Below are 18,691 nucleotides of genomic sequence, written 5' to 3'. Positions count from 1 at the left end.
TCAAAATCCAGTTAGTACAAACAACGATGTACTTCCTCTCTTTGGATTTACACATAATTTTGTGAAGTGTCTTTTCACAGCTACACAGTTTGATGGCCATCAAACCCAAGGATTAAAAAAAAAATCCAAATGAAAACCAGCACTTCAAAAGGATGTAAGAGTAAGTATTGTAAGTGTTGAACTAAGTGAGTGTATTACTTATAATAATTCTAACTACAAATATACCAAAAATGTCAGTCTTGACAATGTAGAGCTTTATTTCTCATGCATTGTCCCAGCATGGGAGTCCTAGGTCAGTAGGTGACCTTCCTTAGTGTGGTGATTTAAGGAGCCCAGACTTCTGTTGCTTGGCTCTACCATCCCCTATGGCGTTGCATATATATATCCAGTTAGTGGAAACATAAAATAGGAAAACATTGTTTCTTAAAAGCTTTATTGTGGAAGTGGCATATTCATTGAATAAAAAGTTGTAGGACAGGATACTTGTGCTTTTTCATCATACCACAATTTACTAATGAAAGTGACTAGTCTGATAAGATTCCATCTTCACCAAGCTATCAAACTTGATGTTATCAATCACAGGACAAATGACATATGTGCCTTCTCACAGAATTCAATGGAAAGCACATATCACCTCTGTGGCACTCTTGTCAAAAATTCTAACCCGAGTCTAATCATGAGAGGGAATAAAATCAGATGGATCCAGATTGTAGGACATGCTATAAAACAACTAGTCTGGACACCAAAAATGTCACTATGACAAAAGGCACAATATGGTAGAAAAGGAGAGATTAGAAGAGACAAAATGGTCCCTGGCTGGATACAGGATTTAAAAAAAAAATTATAAATGATATTTTGGGTAACTGCAAAATTTTAAGTATATACTGCTAATACAATATTGTACCTAATACAATATTAGGTAATATAGGGAATATTGTATCAATGTCAAATGTCTTGGGTATGAAAATAGTATTGTGTTTATGTAGGAAAATGTTAGGAGATACATACTTAGATATTTATTTATTTATTTATTTATTTATTCATACTTAGATATTTAAAGGTGAAATGTCATGATGTTTATTTACCACTTATTCTGAAATTCTTACCAAAAAAAGTATGTATGTTTGTATGCTTATATGTAGGTGTGTATTTATATATGTGTGTATCTGTGTATCTACCTGGAAAAAAAGATAAAGTGCATGTTGTAAAATGTTATAATTAGTGAATCTCCATAAAAGATACACAGGTCTTTCCATTTTCTATAGATTTGAGAATTTTCAAAGTAAAATGTGAGAGAAAAAGGATATGTATCACTTGCTTGACATATTTACATAATGCTTAATTTTCTTATTAGTGTTGGCCTTTATAAATGCACAGTCATACTTGTACTTACAGCTAAACCTTTTGTTTACAAATATAAATTAATTTAAAAGACCTTAGGCAAGGAAGCTTTTATATTAGAGAGAGAGAGGAAGAAAAAGAAAGATAAATTTCAGTTAAACTAATATTTCCAGGCAGATATAAAAAAAATAGGAAAGTGAACAAAATGTAACTAATATAAAATAACATTTCTATGGTGTTTCTAATCTTGACATTCAGCAGATTAGCTGTTATTTAAAAATGACTTTGTATTTTTTGACTGATAGCTAAAGGAAGTGACCCAAAAGCAACTGTATGTGCTACACGAAGCCAAACTACCTGAGAAAATTTAGGTGCACATAATCTAGTGTTTATTAAGAAAAAAAGTATTTGTAATCACTAAAAATAGTAGTAAACAAGTCACCCAGTTTTCATTTCATTTTATTTTTACTACATTTTGGAGTTTGCATATAGGTCTTCTTTTTCTTATAGCTTTGGCTCAAAGCCAAGGACATGAGGAAGAGCTAGCATTTCTAGACACCATGTGGGTGGGTGGGAAAATGTGGCAGCATGCTTGTCCATCCAAGTGTCTCCCCAGTTCTTTTCTTAAATCGGGTATATTACTGGCTAAGCAAGCCAAACTTGCAGAAGCTTCTCCAAAACACTTAATTTCAAGTGTACTTGGTCACATCTCTAGTTTGGAGATTAGGGATTTCAATTTTATTTCTGTTAACTATTTTAGACTATTAGCATTCCTTACTAAATGCATTTTAAAAATCTGTAAGTTTTTTTCACCACAAATGGCTGTTATTTAACTGATCACTTTAAAAAATTCAATGCCCTGGGGTGCCTGGGTGGCTCAGTGGTTGAGCATCTGCCTTCCATTCAGGGTGTGATACTGGGTCCTGAGTCTGAGTCCCAAATAAGGCTCCATGCAGGGAGCCCTCTGCCTGTGTCTCTGCCTTTCTCTGTGCCTCTCATGAATAAATAAATAAAATCTTAAAAAAAAAATTCAATGCCCAAAAATGATAAAGAAGAAAAAACAAACAAACAAAAAGTGTTTAGTACAAAGGGAGGAAATTCTGACCACATAATGTGTGGCACCGCAGATAAGACCATCTGACACACAAAGGAGGAGTCTCTGTGGCCCATGGAGACTCTGTTTTTTTATGTCCATTTGGGAGAATGTCGATCAATGATGTTACTCAGAGCTGGCTGGCCAATGGGCTTCAGAGTCAGGACACTGGTGTATTGCATAGGGAGGGCATCATGGCATTAGATTCTACACTGAGTTTACAGGAGCCCTGTTAAAATATTTCTTACAGGCTGCCTAAGGATCATGTGCTAACTATATGTTGTCATCTAGAAAACACACTCAATGGTAATTACCGTCCTGCATGAGAAAGGTTAGCACAGCATGGGTGGAGAGGCGAGCCCCTTCCCAGACCACATTAATTGGAAGTGACAGTGATTACCTCCCTAACCATCCATACTACCTACTTCTCATTTGGAAGAAAGAAGAAATTCTTCATGGTGAATTTTCTTCTTTTTACTCACGTTGTTCTAAAGCAGGTAGGTAATCTATAACTCACCAGATTGAAGGGGTGTTTTATGCTTTAAACAGAAATCTGAACTAGAATGTTAATATTTGAAGCATTGAAAAATAGCAGTACATAAAGTCAGAAGAGAACACTCAATGGGGTAACTCAGTCCGTACGTCCTCACAGTAAAGATCCTCACATCTATGTGGGAGTTTGGGAGGAAACAAGCATGATGTGCTCAGTATTATATCTTGAAAAAAATAACTTGAAATAAATATTTCCCAATATTAAATCTGGATTTAGGAAGTAATATGTACTATTATTAAGGCTTCTTTCTCAGTGTTTGCATGAATAATGACATTAATAATGACATTAAGTTTTTTTCCACTAAGTTATTTTTTGACAGCTGTACTTTACTTGGCCAGAGTCCATGCAGGGGTGTAGTTTACATCTGGAACAGACAAAGACATCTTCCATTTAAGGAACGTGATCATTCTTATAAAACAAAACTCAAGTATTCCAGCATAAGAGCATATTTGGGAAAGGAGAGGTTGGGAGAAACTCCAGAAGACAATTTTATGAATGCACATTCATATGTCCCAGCCTACTTAGCATGAAATTTCTTTAACAAAAACAATTAAAAATAATTTACTTAAAACAATAGTTTAATATGTGCAGAATTATTTTTAAAAATTCTTTAAAATACCTTGTTAGTAATATTTTAAGTGAAGATTTTTAAAATGGTAGGGTTTTCCTTTTTGTTATTTCATCATTGTTGGTTCCTAGATGTTGATGTTTGGACTGACATTGGAGTACATGTGTAAAGTGTATGCTGCTTTATTGACATCTCAGATCTTGAAAAATCACAGAGTGTTTAAAGTACCTATGAAGACAGTAGTTTCTCTTTAAACAACTGAATGAACAGTTTAAACTAGCATAGACACTATATTCACAAGGCAATGAACAATTCACAAAACAAATAGATCTGCTGATATAAAAGTGAAACCAGAAACCCTTTAAAAAACATATATAAGGGGCACCTGAGTGACTCAGTCAATTAAGCATCTGACTCTTGATTTTGGTTTAGGTCGTGATCTTGGAGTCTTGGGATTGAGCCCCACATTAGGGCTCTGGGCTCAGCAGTGAGTCTGCTTGGGATTCTCTCTCCCTCTGCCTCTGCCCCTCCCCCTGCTTGCATGTGTGCTCTCTCTTTCAATAAATAAATAAAAATCTTCAAAAAAAAAAATAGGGTTGCCTGGGTGGCTTAGTTGGTTGAGAAGACAACTCTTGGCTTTGGCTCAGGTGGTGATCTCCAGGTTAGGATTGAGCCCCTTGTCGGGCTCTGAGTTCAGTGTGGAGTGTGCCTCAGATTCTCTCTCCCTCTCCCTCCCACTCACTCTCTCTTTCTCTCTCTCAAATAAATAAATAAATAAATAAATAAATAAATAAAGTATTTTTAAAAATACAAAATAAAATAAATAAAAAGTGTATATAAGAAAAAATAAAAGGTAAATAAAATGATTTGAAAAACATAGTAATATTAGGAAGAAAATCTAAGAAAAAAATTTGCAGCTATCATGAAAATAATACTACAAAAAGTTATCATCTCAACTTATTGAATTAACTTGCTCCTGGTCTAATAGAATGGCTTGCAACTGATTTTTGTTTTAGACTATGGACTATTAGGAACACGTGTATCACAGTTCCCATGTTTCAAGGGAAAAGGAGTTAGATATAATAATTAGTATCAGAGGACAAATGATTTTTTCAGGAATTACTTATGTATACACTTCAGCAGTCTGGATAAGGCACTTGACCTACAGATTATATGTATTTAAAACTAATTATTGGAAAATCATAGGTTAAAATATTGTTGATGAAAGTCAACAATGCTTCCATTGGTGAATTTTATTTTTTAATTTAAAAAATATTTTATTTATTTATTTGACAGAGTGAGAGAGCACAAGCAGGCAGAGCAGTGGAAGAAGAGGGAGAAGCAGACTCCCTGAAGAGCAGGGAGCCCAAGGCAGGACTTGATCCTAGTACCCTGGGATCATGACCTGAGCCAAAGGCAAACACTTAACTGACTGAGCCACTCAGGCACCCATCCCCTCATGGTGAATTTTAAATGAATAGTTACCTAGATTGATTACATTAAAATGACTGAATATATCATTAAAAAATAAAACCCTGACCAACATAAGACAATTCTGACAATAATCCCTTGAGTATACTTCCCCCCCAAAAAAATTGGAAATCCACTGTCTTTATCTGGTCTGACAAACCAAATGAACATCTACAGATCAATAAATATTTTTATATGTTCCCACTTAAACTAACACTTTAATTCATGAATAATTACATTTAAGATGTACATTTGATATGGTCAATGAGTTTGTTCAGTATAACAGACATATAGGAGGAGAAAAAAATGAGAACAAATAACATTTTAATTCTATTACTTTAGTTTGAGTTCCCTAAGAAGCAGACCTCAAATGGAATCAGAAGTGCAAGAGAATTTTTCAGGGAGGGAACAGAAGGTGAGGACAGGCTTCAGACTACAACGCAGGAAAGAGATAGAGAGGGAAGTCTCAAGTCCAAAGAGACTTGAACAGCAGCAGAGTTCCAAGAAAGATTAGACCAGGCCAATATGGAAACCTCAGGCTAGTTACCACTTGATGTCTTCCCACACCTAAGCAAGAGGGGGATGGCCTTGCCCTTGTACCATGCCCAGCCATAGCTAGAGCAGCCAGCAGAAGTGTGGCTTCAGAGCTCAGCAGTGGATGCAGCAGCTGGGACCATCTGATAACTCTGTCTCCAGGAGCAGGAGTCCTGAGTAGTGCATTTTCACTCCCATCAAAGTTTAAATTTTGCCTCACACAGATTGACTTCTTCATGTCAGTCTGGAGCTAACTTCTTCATGGTTCTGTGGGCCTCTTTCCTTAAAGGGAAATGTAGAAGTCAAAGCTTAGTAGGAGGAACTGCAGCCCCCATTGCTATGGTTGGTCTGGGGGCTACAACTAGTTCTCATCTTTGCCATCCTGCATTAACCATTTTGAGTTTTTCTCATCCTCCACTATCACCTTGACCAGTCTTGGTGGTTTACCTGGTGATGTCACAAAAACCTTCCATCTTCAAAGTTCTGAGCTCTTGGCATCATATCCTTTTCAGGCCAAAGTCGTTGCCCATGTCCATTCAAAGCTACCATGAGGCAATCCAGAGGCATCCAAGTGGACTACCCTACTCCTATTTAAGAGCAGACTCTTTCTCCTGCAGATCAGGGTCGGTAACTCCTGCCACATGATGACTCATTTTTTGTCTACTGAACCCTGGGTACAAGGAGTCCAAATTTCCTTAGCATCAACCAAAGTTGCAATCTAATAGAACCCTTGTTGTGTTGCCTTGTAAGAGTGTGCTCCTCTAAGGACCAGAACCTCCATAGGCCTACAGTCACCTCTTTTGCTGTGAAGAGGATGCCCTAGATGAGTGTTATGTTGTGTGGGCTTCTGTGTCTGTGAATCAGGCCTCAAATAAGCACCAGATAGTGGTGTTGACTGAAGATTAGTGCCAAGCAACCCAAACCCATATCCTAAATAGGTCTCTGTTTGAGGATAAATTGCTTCTTATCCAGAGCAGAAAGGACCTAACATAGGTGGCTTGTCCAAGTAGCAGGTTGTTCTCCTTGAGTAGTTATCTCATATCAGGGACTTAGCTTAGGTCTCTATTGCAGACAATTGGACATTTAGAGGTAGCAGTAGCTAGTGCAGGCTTGCTAAGTGGGAGTGCATGTTTTGGAGTCCATAACCAAACTCTGTTTTTACCAACACAAAAGCCACCATGCTCATGTGTTCATTGTAGTATTTATGCTAATTCCAAGGCACCAATGACAAAGTTGGCTGCAGCCAAGTAACTGTATCATCTTGTCTACTTGGCTGTTCAATGACTCTTCCTTGGTGGATGTTTTCTGCAAGCTGTTAAGATGTGATACAAAAATCTTTTATTGCTCGCTCTTGTATGCCTGTCTGTATGTCTCTATCTAGACCTCCTTATCTCAGACATGCCATTCCCTTTCCTTTCCTTTGCAGGCCAGGCCTTTGGCCACTACCCAGTCATCTGGATATATTTTCTTCCTTGGACTACTTTTCCTCCCCCTCAAAGTGAATGACTAGGAGCATTCATTGTAGCTCTGCCAATTCAGATTTTTCCTCTCCCCTGTCTTTCAAGGGATATTACTACTCTATAGTAGTAATGAAATCCCCATCAGCTTAGGCTTGTTCCCACATATGTAATGGACCAACCCCTAACCAAGCTTGGCCATTTTTTCTTCTGCATTAGTCATATGGGAACCCTCCCTCCTCAATGGCCATAGGGGTGAGCTGGGGGAAGGCACTGATAAATCCATGGTGGGTTACATGAGCATACGGGCTACCCACTCAAGAAGCTTACTCATGTTCTTTTTATCTTGGCCAGGCTCAATCCCAGATGTGCCAAATCCTCTTCTCTGAGCTTTGTCTTTCTTCCTCTACCATCTGAGAGGGTAACTCAGGCATCTTCACTTTGCTTTGCATTGGCTATCACCTTTACCAGACTTCTAAAGGACTCTAGCAGTGGTTTTGTCCATTCCCTTGATCCTTGCCAGGGTATTAAGTCCCATGTCCCAAGAAAGTGTCTCCTCATTAAAAAATTATTGCTTATCTAGTTCTAGCTTCCTTTATCAAAATTCTTAAAAATTCAATCCTAGATGTACCCCTGAGCTCCTGCTATTGTTTTTTTTTTTTTTTCAACTGGCCTCAACTTGTATAGAGACTGAGGTAAATGTTTTCCAGGGTGCCACTTAAGGAAAAATTTTCTCAATTTACAATCTGATCAGTTTCAAGTATAAAGGAAAGATTTGTATTTCCAAAGATGCTTTAGGAGTGACACTGTCAGAGAAATAAATTATATACATGGAGCTACTATGGAAATCAATCCCTAAATGAATAAAACCTGTTGCCTTTGGGCAGGACTCATCACAAATCTAGTGTTCTATTTGGCATGTATCTATGACCAAAGAAATTGATTCACCTGAGGTCATTAACACAATGGTATGTATAACCCTTAGTAGAACGTCTCACTGAAAATCATGATAAATAAGCACCCCCAAGAGTGCCTTACTATTAGGAAGTGTGGATCATTAAACAAAGTATAAAATGTGATCAAGAGCATGTGCTGTTCATTTAGAACTTCACAGACAGGTTAGGGGCACGTGAGATTCCTGCAAGGGATTGATTGTCTCAAGCCTCAAATATCATTGTTCTGGCGGGGAAATAAGGAGCATGATTTTTAGGTTATTAGCTCTCTTCAAGACAATGTAAGTTCATCATTTATCCAACCAAGCTACTCCCCACACATCTACACATTTGGATCTGAATATGCTTTTACAAGGGAAGGATTAGGAAAATTCTGATACTAGGATTGACATTAATTTCTCATGTATTCCATGCTGGACACTTCACTGATGTAGATTATATACAATTCTGTTGAGATAGTGAGTGAACTTGTCCCAATTTTTTTTTCATTTGTAAATATGGAAATCATAATAACTATTTCATAGTGTTAGGGCATATATAAAATGCAATGGCATTGTAAAGCCCTTAGCATGGCACCCGGTTTATAAATGTAAATTCCTCTGAGTATAAGGATATGAGACACTTCTGCATTGTCTGACCAGATGGCTATTTTCTACTTTTCCTACAAGCTGTGCAAAATTCAGTCATTAAAAAAAAGAAAGCCTTTTCTTATAGCATGTATGAAGAATATATATAAATTCACTTAATATTGGTTAAAATGACATGTAAAGTACTACTGACGTCGTAGGAAAGAAGACAATATCTGCTGGTTAAACACCAGTTTAGTATCTGTAACTTAATAATAAAGATAAATTTAACTATGATAACTTTTATGACAAATAAGTCATGGGGTATACTATATTTTCTGGAGTTTCTTACTATCTTTTTAAAAAATTACAACCCACCTCTCCTAATTCTCAAAATAATATTCAGTTGAAACAATGATTGTGTCATAGATGAGTAATTACTTACAGCTTAATGGTTAATTTCAGATATAACAGAGCTTCATACTTCTATGAGTTTAATGTGAGATTGTAGATTTATTTGTTTTTATCTTTGGCCCAGTTTTTTCGGCCACCATGAATGAGAATTCTAATATTTACTTGAAATGTTTCACTTAGGTTAACCATTTTAAGACTATTCAGATTTGAAAATTTTATATTATCAGCAATTAAACTATTGAAATCAATCCCCACATACTCATAAAAACTAAAAAAAGACTAAGAAGGTAAGCATGATGCATAGCATATTACTTTAATAATAATAAAAATATTATGAGAATTCACTCAAAAGAATAACTGATTATATTCATTGGTGTCTAGTGACTAAGACTCATTAGACCAAAATCTGAGGCTTATGACAGGCTTATTTTGTTTTTGTTTTTTTTAAGATTTATTTATTTATTTATTCATGAGAGAGAGAGAGAGAGAGAAAGAGAGAGAGGCAGAGACACAGGCAGAGGGAGAAGCAGGCTCCATGCCGGGAGCCCGACGTGGGACTCGATCCTGGGACTCCAGGATCGTGCCCTGGGGCAAAGGCAGGTGCCAAACCGCTGAGCCACCCAGGGATCCCGACAGGCTTACTTTGAATTATGTTGTACAGAAAAAAGGTGAATAAAATTCACGAAGGTTAGGTTTTTCTAAGTGAAGGGTCATGCAGACTGATAAAAAAGCAGTTATTTTTTATTGGTTTAAAAAAAGAGAAGAGTAACCCTGGTATAAAAAATGAAGTTATTTATACTACACTATTCTGTTTATTATCTTTCTCTTTGAGGCTCATTGGAGAAGCTGAAATCCTGCAGAAAGGAATCAGACCATCACTAAAAATTTTCCTCTGCCCATTCCAGATTTCTTTCCTAGGTGCTCTGTGGCTAACAAACTTTACACTGGATTCATATTGCAGATTGGGTGGGTGAAGAGACCCGTGACTAGATGCCAAATCTGTCATCGTCCCTCTGTTCTTTGGCACTCCCCGAATGGTGTAGTGGTTGGCAATAAAGGGTTGAACTTGCTGTTATCTCTTCCATCTGGTCTCATTTGTGTTGCCCACACATTTACCCATGTCTGTGGCGGAATCAACTCAGGATAAAGAGATCAATTCTCCATATAATTTTACAATTATTCTGTAAGTATAATGATTGGGTTTTTCACCATATTTTTGGAGCCTTTTAATCAGATTCAACAAATCCTGTAATTATTACTAAACATCCCACATCTTCTGTCTTACAGTCCATCTATTTTATTACTTTCTTTATTCCGCTATGTCCCAAATAGGAGGACCCTATATCACATTTCTCACCAAATCTAACCTTCTGTTCCTTCAGTGCCTCCTCACTGGAGCAAACCATAGTACTGAAGATAGTCACAAGGATGCTGAGATATTGATCTCTTTGGTTTCAAGGAAGCATGGACCAGTCTTTAGGCTGGTGCTATCTAGGTATGAGCAGTGTTGTGCATTTGTTCCAATATGCTGCGCAAATTCTGATGTGCTCTATGTGGGAAGGGGATGGTACAGCTTAGTTCTCGACTTGTCTAGACCCTTCTTCTCTCCCAGAGGTTGGCCCTATCACTTTCTTTTTTTTTTTTAATTTTTTTATTATTTATTTATGAGAGTCATACAGAGAAAGAGAGAGAGAGAGAGGCAGAGACACAGGCAGAGGGAGAAGCAGGCTCCATGCACCGGGAGCCCGATGTGGGATTCGATCCCGGGTCTCCAGGATCGCGCCCTGGGCCAAAGGCAGGCGCCAAACCGCTGCGCCACCCAGGGATCCCCGCCCTATCACTTTCTAACTCTCCCTCTCTCAGATGATCAGTGTCTGCACCATGTCCTCTGCCTCCAGCCACAGCACAAGCAGGACTTCCCGAGTCGAGAATGCCAATATGAAAATAGGCACATAAAGATACTGCTATCTCTTTTTAATGGCATAAATTACAATAACAACAGAGATAGAGAAAACCTCCTTATTCAATTAAAATAAGAGACCTCTGAAAACTCAAATCACAATAATTAAGGAAGGATGACTATAAGCAGGATGGGAGGCCAGTAGAGGTTAAGAGGGAGGGAGGCTGGAGAGCTCAAAGTTCCCTAAGCATAGTTCTCCACTCGGTTTTCCAAAGCAAATGTCATATTCTATGAGAAAATAACTAAAGCAAAATATATTGTTCAAAACAATGGGAACTTGGTGCACGAACTGGTTGTGGGGTCTTCCTGAGACTCATTTTAACAGGGATGATTGAAGAAGAAACGAGGCAGATGCATATTTATAGGAAGTTGTATGTTGTGGGAGTGGGGAGGAGAGTCTCTCTATGGGGAGCAGCTGCGGCATGGCGGGCCATTGTGGCCTGGACACCTCATCCACTCACGCAAGTCTGTGTCCTAAGGAACTGTGCTGCGCATCAGGGAGATTTCCTAAGAGCCTTCAACGTGAAGCTTTGAAAGCCCTGGCTCCTTCCTCATTGGAAGTGCCCACTACCACTGGCCCAGGAAAAAATTTCTTCTTAAAAACTCTACTTTGAAGTGCCCACTACCACTGGCCCAGGAAAAAATTTCTTCTTAAAAACTCTACTTTGAAAAAAGCACCAACAGATTAAAAAAAAATTTTTTAAGACTTTATTTATGCCCTTTCACGAAGATGGCACCGAAGGCAGAGAAGGAAGCCCCTGCCCCTCCCAAAGCCAAAGCCAAAACAAAGGCTTTGAAAGCTAAGAAAGCAGTGCTGAAAGGCGTGCACAGTCACAAAAAAAAGAAGATCCGTAGGTCGTCACCTACATTCTGACGACCCAAGACCCTGCGTCTCCGAAGGCAGCCCAAATATCCACGAAAGAGCGCCCCCAGGAAAAACAGACTTGACCACTATGACATCATCAAGTTTCCCCTGACTACTGAGTCAGCCATGAAGAAAATAGAAGACAACAACACACTTGTGTTCATCGTGGATGTCAAGGCCAATAAGCACCAGATCAAACAGGCTGTGAAGAAGCCCTATGACATTGATGCGGCCAAGGTCAACACCTTGATCAGGCCTGATGGAGAGAAGAAAGCATATGTTTGACTGGCTCTTGACTATGATGCTTTGGATGTTGCCAACAAAATTAGGATCATCTAAACTGAGTCCAGCTGGCTATAAATCTAAATTTAAAATTTTTCACCATAAAAAAGACTTTATTTATTTATTTGAGAGAGAAAGCATTAGGGGGGGCGGAGAGAGAGAGAGAGAGAGAGAGAGAGAGAGAGAGAGAGAGAGAGAGAATGAGCAGCAGGGAGGAGTAGAGGGATAAGAAGGAGCAGACTCTCTGCTGAGCAGGGAGCCTGACTCGGAGGACTCAATTCCAGGACCCTGGGATCATGAGCTGAGTTGAAGGCAGACACTTAACCAACTGAGACACTCAGGTGCCCCAGATTTTTTTTTTTAAGGAAAAGAGAAAAAGAATAGAAGAAGCACACCAAAGATGAAGAACACTTAGGAAAATGTTGGAAGAGGACAGTGAAAATTTTGCCCAAATGGATTTTTGTGAATTCAAAACCATGATGAAGCAAATCAACAATAAAATGGAATCCAAAGCAAAGATGTATTACAGTTATATGGCTTCGAGAAGAGATCAGGAACCTTGACCTGGAGCCACATTGCCACCCATGATTAAAAAACCACACATGGGGAAAGAGCCATGCTGAGCAGAGCTGTAGCTCCTGGGTCTAGACCCAGACCTATGCTGTGGTCCTCACCAGCAGAATAAATACCCCCATGTACTTCTTCATGACATGCCTGGTGCTGGTCACCAGACACTAGGCTTCTGCAGATATCCCTGCAACATTACTGCACTTGCCAGTAGAAACAGCAGAAGTGGCATTTCTATGTCACCTCTGCCTCCCAGCACTCATGAGAGTGCATCTGATTTATCAAATCTAAATCATATCTGGAGCTGTAGCTACAAAAATGTCTGAAAAAGGATACTTCAGCTTTTCAGTCACTGCAACAGAGGGAAACAGCTAGAATGAGAGCAAGTAGAATCAACCTGCCACATCCATCAGAAAATACTTCAAGGGAATACAAATGCAAATCATATAATCAATGAAATTTGGTGGTATAAGAGAGAAAAGGTAGCTGATATCCTATAAATGTAATGATTTCATCTTTGCTCATATTAGGTAGTAGATAATGAATATACAGTTTTTTTTTTCAAATCAAGAGCCACATAGAAAATAATATTTATAAAAAATAAAATTATATTTATATACCAAATGCAGCATATAGGTGAGCCCCCACTTCCACCTTATTACTGATGATATACCTATACGCCACCATACAGCATGCTGTGCAATATACCCATTGAAAAGCTCTGTTCCAAAGAATAAGAGAATTAAGTGTGAAATGACCTTTGTGAATTTTTGTCACAATTATAAATTAAAATACCCTAGGTATTTATTTTACACATATAACTTCATATGTGTAAAATGACATCTTTATATAGATATTCACTGAAGCACTTTTGCAATGACAAAAGCTTGGAACGAATTTTTTTAATTTTCTTTTTATTTTTTTATTGGAGTTCAATTTGCCAACATATTGCATAACACCCAGGCTCATCCCAGCAAGTGCCCCCCTCAGTGCCCATCACCCAGTCACCCCACCCCCCGCCCATCTCCCCTTCCACTACCCCTTGTTCATTTCCCAGAGTTAGGTGTCTCTCATGTTTTGTCACCCTCACTGATATTTTCCTCATTTTCTCTCCTTTCCCTTTATTCCATTTCACTAATTTTTATATTCCCCAAATGAATGAGACATATAATGTTTTTTTGTTGTTGTTTTTGGTTTTCGTTTTTTTGTCTTTTGTTTTTTTTTTTTTTTTTGGTTTTCTGTTTTGTTTTGTTTTGTTTATACCTTCTATCTCTTTGTTGAAGAATAATCTTCTTAATGTATCGTTGTATCCTATTGCCTAGGATCTTGTTGTGAATTTTTGCATCCATGTTCATCAGGGATATGGGTCTATAATTCTCTTTTTTGGTGGGGTCTTTGTCTGGTTTTGGAATTAAGGTGATGCTGGCCTCATAGAACAAATTTGGAGGTTTTCCATCTCTTTCTATCTTTTCAAACAGCTTTAGTAGAATAGGTATGGTTTCTTCTTTAAACGTTGATAGAATTCCCCTGGGAAGCCATCTGGTCCTGGACTTCTGTGTCTTGGGAGGTTTTTGATGACTGCTTCAATTTCCTCTCTGGTTATTGGCCTGTTCAGGTTTTCTATTTCTTCCTGTTCCAGTTTTGGTAGTTTGTGGTTTTCCAGAAATGCATCCATTTCTTCTAGATTGCCTAATTTTTTGCCGTAAAGTTGCTCATAATAAGTTTTTAAGATCATTTGTATTTCCTTGGTAATGGTGGCGATCTTTCCTTTCTCACGCGTGATTTTATCAATTTGAGTCTTCTCTCTCTTCTTTTTAATAAGGCTGGCTAATGGTTTATCTATCTCATTAATTCTTTCAAAGAACCAACTCATGGTTTTGTTGATCTGTTCCACAGTTCTTCTGGTCTCTATTTTGTTGAGTTCTGCTCGAATCTTTTCTCTTCTTCTGCTGGGTGTAGGATCTATTTGCTGTTTTTTTGGTTTTTTTTCATCTCTTTTAGGTGCAAGGTTAGCTTTTGTATTTGAGTTCTTTCCAGTTTTGGTGGGTGTTGTATTGCGGTGTATTTCCCTCAGGACTGCTTTTGCTGTATCCCAAAGATTTTGAATGGTTGTATCTTCATTCTCATTAGTTTCCATGAATCTTTTTAATTCTTCCCTAATTTCCTGGTTAACCCTTTCATCTTTTAGCAGGATGGTCCTTAACCTCCATGTGTTTGAAGTACTTCCAAACTTCTTCTTGTGATTTAGTTCTAGTTTCAAAGCATTATGATCTGAAAATATGCAGGAGACAATCCCAATCTTTTGGTATCGGTTAAGACCTGATTTGTAACCCAGTATGTGGTCTGGTCTATTCTGGAGAAAGTTCCATGTACACTTGAGAAGAATGTGTATTCAGTTGCGTTTGGGTGTAAAGTTCTGTAAATATTTGTGAAATCCATCTGGTCCAGTGTATCATTTAAAGCTCTCGTTTCTTTGGAGATGTTGTGCTTAGAATATCTGTTGATTGTAAAAAGCGCTACATTCAAGTCACCAAGTGTATTATTATCTAAGTATGTCTTAACTTTGGTTATTAATTCATTGATATACTTGGCAGCTCCCACACTCAGGGCATAAATATTCATGATTGTTAGGTCTTCTTGTTGGATAGACCCTTTAAGTATGATATAGTGTCCCTTTTCATCTCTTACTACAGTCTTTGGGATAAACTTTATCTGATATGAGGATGGCTACCTCTGTTTTCTTTTGAGGACCATTTGCATGGTAAATGGTTCCCCAACCTTTTATTTTCAGACTGTAAGTGTCCTTAGATCTAAAATGAGTCTCTTGTAGACAGCAAATAGATGGGTCTTGCTTTTTTATCCAGTCTGACATCCTGTGCCTTTTGATGAGGTCATTAAGCCCATTCACGTTCAGAGTTACTATTGAAAGATATGAATTTAGTGTCATCATGATATCTATTCAGTCCATTTTTGTGGATTGTTTCCTTGGACATCCTCTTTCTTTTAAGGATTCCCCCTTACTATTTCTTGGAGAGCTGGTTTGGTGGTCACATATTCTTTCAGTTTCTGCCTATCTTGGAAATTCTTTATCTCTCCTTCTATTCTGAATGAGAGGCTTGCTGGATAAAGTATTCTTGGCTGCATGTTCTTCTCATTTAGGACCCTGAATATATCCTGCCAGCCCTTTCTGGCCTGCCAGGTCTCTGTGGAGAGGTCTGCTGTTAATCTAATATTTCTCCCCATATAAGTTAGGGATCTCTTGTCTCTTGCTGCTTTAAGGATTTTCTCCTTATTTTTAGAATTTGCAAGTTTCACTATTAAATGTCAAGGTGTTGAGTGGTTTTTATTGATTTTAGGAGGGGGGGATCTCTCTCTCTCCTGGATCTGAATGCCTATTTCCCTTCCCAAGTTAGGGAAGTTCTCAGCTATGATTGTTCAAATACACTTTCTGGTCCTCTGTCCGTTTTGGCGCCCTCTGGAACCCCAATTAAATGTAGATTTTTCCTTTTGAGGCTGTCATTTATTTCCCTTAACCTTTCCTCATGTTGTTTTAATTGTTTTTCTCTTTTTTCCTCAGTTTCCTTTCTTGCCATCAACTTGTCATCTATGTCACTCACTCGTTCTTCTACCTCGTTAACCCTCATCATTAGGACGTCTGGTTCGGATTGCATCTCATTTAATTGATTTTTTTTTGTTTTTTTTTTTCAATAAATTAATTTTTATTGGTGTTCAATTTACCAACATACAGAATAACACCCAGTGCTCATCCGTCAAGTGTCCCCCTCAGTGCCCGTCACCCATTGCCTCCCACCCCCTGCCCTCCTCCCCTTCCACCACCCCTAGTTCGTTTCCCAGAGTTAGGAGTCTTTATGTTCTGTCTCTCTTCCTGATATTTCCCACACATTTCTTCTCCCTTCTTTTATATTCCCTTTCACTATTATTTATATTACCCAAATGAATGAGAACATGCACTGTTTGTCCTTTTCCGATTGAATTACTGCACTCAGCATAATACCCTCCAGTTCCATCCACGTTGAAAAAATGGTGGGTATTTGTCATTTCTAATGGCTGAGGAATATTCCATTGTATACATAGACCACATCTTCTTTATCCATCATCTTTCGATGGACACCGAGGCTCCTTCCACAGTTTGGCTATTGTGGACATTGCTGCTAGAAACATCGGGGTGCAGGTGTCCCAGTGTTTCATTGCATCTGTATCTTTGGGGTAAATCCCCAATTGCTGGGTCATAGGGCAGGTCTATTTTTAACTCTTTGAGGAACCTCCACACAGTTTTCCAGAGTGGCTGCACCTGTTCATATTCCCACCAACAGCGCAAGAGGGTTCCCCTTTCTCCGCATCCTCTCCAACATTTGTTGTTTCCTGCCTTGTTAATGTTCCCCATTCTCACTGGTGTGAGGTGGTATCTCATTGTGGTTTTGATTTGTATTTCCCTGATGGCAAGTGATGCAGAGCATTTTCTCATGTGCATGTTGGCCATGTCTATGTCTTCCTCTGTGAGATTTCTCTTCATGTCTTTTGCCCATTTCATGATTGGATTGTTTGTTTCTTTCGTGTTGAATTTAATAAGTTCTTTATAGATCTTGAAAACTAGCCCTTTGTCTGATATGTCATTTGCAAATATCTTCTCCCATTCTGTAGGTTGTCTTTTAGTTTTGTTGACTGTATCCTTTGCTGTGCAAAAGCTTCTTATCTTGATGAAGTCCCAATAGTTCATTTTTGCTTTTGTTTCTTTTGCCTTCGTGGATGTATCTTGCAAGAAGTTACTGTGGCTGAGTTCAAAAAGGGTGTTGCCTGTGTTCTCCTCTAGGATTTTGATGGAATCTTGTCTCACATTTAGATCTCTCATCCATTTTGAGGTTATCTTTGTGTATGGTAAAAGAGAGTGGTCTAGTTTCATTCTTCTGCATGTGGATGTCCAATTTTCCCAGCACCATTTATTGAAGAGACTGTCTTTCTTGCAGTGGATAGTCTTTCCTCCTTTATCGAATATTAGTTGACCATAAAGTTCAGAGTCCACTTCTGGGTTCTCTATTCTGTTCCATTGATCTATGTGTCTGTTTTTGTGCCAGGACTACACTGTCTTGATGACCACAGCTTTGTAGTACCTGAAATCTGGCATTGTGATGCCCCCAGCTATGGTTTTCTTTTTAAAATTCCCCTGGCTATTCGGGGTCTTTTCTGATTCCACACAAATCTTAAAATAATTTGTTCCAACTCTCTGAAGAAAGTCCATGGTATTTCGATAGGGATTGCATTAAATGTGTAAATTGCCCTGGGTAACATTGACATTTTCACAATATTAATTCTGCCAATCCATGAGCATGGAATATTTTTCCATCTCTTTGTGTCTTCCTCAAGTTCTTTCAGAAGTGTTCTATAGTTTTTAGGGTATAGATCCTTTATCTCTTTGGTTAGGTTTATTCCTAGGTATCTTATGCTTTTGGGTGCAATTGTAAATGGGATTGACTCGTTAATTTCTCTTTCTTCACTCTCATTGTTAGTGTATAGAAATGCCATTGATTCCTGGGCATTGATTTTGTATCCTGCCACGCTACCAAATTGCTGTATGAGTTCTAGCAATCTTGGGGTGGAGGCTTTTGGGTTTCCTATGTAGAGTATCATGTCATCGGCGAAGAGGGAGAGTTTGACTTCTTCTTTGCTAATTTGAGTGCCTTTAATGTCTTTTTGTTGTCTGATTCTTGAGGCGAGGACTTCCAGTACTATGTTGAATAGCAGTGGTGAGAGTGGACATCCCTGTCTTGTTCCTGATCTTAGGGGAAAGGCTCCCAGTGCTTCCCCATTGAGAATGATATTTGCTGTGGGCTTTTCGTAGATGGCTTTTAAGATGACGAGGAAAGTTCCCTCTATCCCAACACTGAAGTGTTTTGATCCAGAATGGATGCTGTATTTTGTCAAATGCTTTCTCTACATCTAATTTGAGGATCATATGGTTCTTGGTTTTTCTCTTGCTGATATGATGAATCACATTGATTGTTTTATGAGTGTTGAACCAGCCTTGTGTCCCAGGGATGAATCCTACTTGG

The 18,691-nt window shown here is 38.4% G+C and overlaps 1 non-coding gene and 1 pseudogene across 1 annotated transcript; one reads left to right on the top strand and one right to left on the bottom strand.

The window, feature by feature from the left end:
• Nucleotides 1-8,202: 8,202 nt before the first annotated feature.
• Nucleotides 8,203-8,269, bottom strand: LOC121499196. Its single transcript, XR_005990040.1, has one exon. It is a non-coding gene; the product is annotated as a small nucleolar RNA SNORD115 (small nucleolar RNA).
• A 3,370-nt stretch (nt 8,270-11,639) lies between these two features.
• LOC121498489 lies at nt 11,640-12,113 on the top strand (annotated as a pseudogene).
• Nucleotides 12,114-18,691: the final 6,578 nt, after the last annotated feature.

This window comes from Vulpes lagopus, chromosome 9, assembly GCF_018345385.1.
Source record: "Vulpes lagopus strain Blue_001 chromosome 9, ASM1834538v1, whole genome shotgun sequence".
Classification (NCBI taxonomy): Eukaryota; Metazoa; Chordata; class Mammalia; order Carnivora; family Canidae; genus Vulpes; species Vulpes lagopus.
This window is presented reverse-complemented; position numbering and strand designations above follow the sequence as displayed.